The sequence below is a fragment of the Pygoscelis adeliae genome, unplaced genomic scaffold (assembly GCF_000699105.1).
Source record: "Pygoscelis adeliae isolate BGI_AS28 unplaced genomic scaffold, ASM69910v1 Scaffold436, whole genome shotgun sequence".
Lineage (NCBI taxonomy): Eukaryota > Metazoa > Chordata > Aves > Sphenisciformes > Spheniscidae > Pygoscelis > Pygoscelis adeliae.
The window spans coordinates 1,526,802-1,528,661 of record NW_008825051.1 but is presented as its reverse complement, the minus strand read 5'-3'; the positions used below and the strand labels follow the sequence as shown (position 1 = coordinate 1,528,661).

Sequence of the window (1,860 nt, the reverse complement as noted above, 5' to 3'; positions counted from 1 at the left end):
CCTCGCCTGCAGCGCTCGCCCAGCAGCCCTGCAGCCCTGGCACACGCCTCGGGGCTTGCCACAGTGCCACTTCCCGCTCCGTCCCCCCACGTCTTCTGTCGTGTGCTCGGCATCGGCGCTTCAAGCCAGGCACCGAGGCCTTGGCCGTGTCTTCCCAGGGCCCCGTCACGTCGCTCTGGCCTGAGGTGGCACACGTCTCCAGGCACACGCAGCAAGAGGGTTCCTGGGGAGCCCAGCACAAGAAGAAGGCCAGAACACAGCGCTCTAGGTGTGGCCTCCCCACTGCTGAGTGACTTGGAGGATCACCTCCCTCGACCTACTGGCAATACTTTGCCATATGCAGCCCTGCATATCATTAGACTTCCTAGCGGCAAGGGCAGATTGCCAGCTCCCGTTAACTTTGTGTCTACCAGGACTCCCAAGTCCTATTCTGCAGAGCTACTTTCCAGACGGTTGGCCCCTGCATGTCCTGGTTCATCAAGTTGTTCCTTCCCCGGTACAGGACTTTGCACTTGCTTTTGTTGAACTTCATGAGGTTCCTGTCAGCCCATTTCTCCAGCCTGTTGAGAAGGAGAAGTAAGAGAAGGGAAGTAAGTTCTTACTTCTCTTGAAGTAATATCAAGAAGCATGAGATACCCATTTCCACTCATGGATACATGCTTTGGAGAATCCTGATGGAAATGACACATCCCAATGAAATACAATCCAGCCACTTTGGGTAAAGCTGTTGCATTGAGGAATCTCACTGCCTGGTTAATCCTGCCTGACAAAGCCTTTTCAAAAAGTCACACAAAATCCAGGGTTTGGAAACAAGCATAGAGCTATGCCATACAAATATAAAACCAGAAAAACACTCACTGTTGATTGAAATAATTAGGTAACGGCATCCAAGGCACCGAGGCTCTTAATGTTTAACGGCTGTGTTAACGAGGGAGGAAACAGAACGAATGCTGGGAGTGGTTCTTATGACACCCTTTTCTAACTACCTTCAGTGAAGAATGAAACTACAGGAAAGATTACCCTGAAAATTCAGACACCAAAGAACAGCTTAGAAATGTGAAAGTGCACACATCAACCATAGTGCCCAAAGCACACCATGGACTCCTAAGAAAGAATTGACATGTTTGCAGAGCCGAGATGAAAAAAGCAAATGCACAGCTGGTTTCCAAAGGAAAGCAGTGGGATATGAAGAGTTATTTTTTAGAAGCTTAACTTGCTTCTTTGATAAATTAGTGCAACAACTATGAAGAGGCGAAATATCATTGCTTCTTGTTTGTAAACTTCCCAAGCTACTTGTCTGGGGAAAGGGGAGCCGTGTATCACTCTTGATGTCCTTGCAGGGATGAGCTGAAGAAGAGTAAATCTAAATCCCAGGTTTGGGTTGACCTGGTGTGTTGCTAGTTTTGTGACTCTGATGTTTGTGTTAGTGCCAGTTGGAAAGAGAATAGAAAATCCTTGGAGCAGCCCAATGTAGCAGAGCAGGTTTTGTTTCACTCTAGAATTAATAGAGAAAATGTTTGTAAAGGAAAAAGCTCACAAAGCTCAGAGGCTCCATAGCTCAGGGGTTAGAGCACTGGTCTAGTAAACCAGGGGTCGTGAGTTCAAATCTCACTGGAGCCTGGGGACTCTGTACCTCCCACGAAGACCTTCAGCTTTATCTTTCTGTTTTCTTCCAAAACGTTGCTGTTGTCATTTTTTGGAGCATCCACCCCAGCCTAGATGAAATACAAACATCATATAGCGCTTATACCAAATAACAGGCAATAAGAAGCAGAGAAAAATAGCAATGATCAAAGCTAAACCCTCAAAAGAATACCTCCCAATATTTTTGAAGTATAGCAGTCAAAGATAGGAAATATC

The 1,860-nt window shown here is 46.6% G+C and overlaps 1 non-coding gene across 1 annotated transcript; it reads left to right on the top strand.

The window, feature by feature from the left end:
* Positions 1–1,547: 1,547 nt before the first annotated feature.
* On the top strand, positions 1,548–1,620 carry TRNAT-AGU. The gene has a single exon. It is a non-coding gene; the product is annotated as a tRNA-Thr (tRNA).
* Positions 1,621–1,860: the final 240 nt, after the last annotated feature.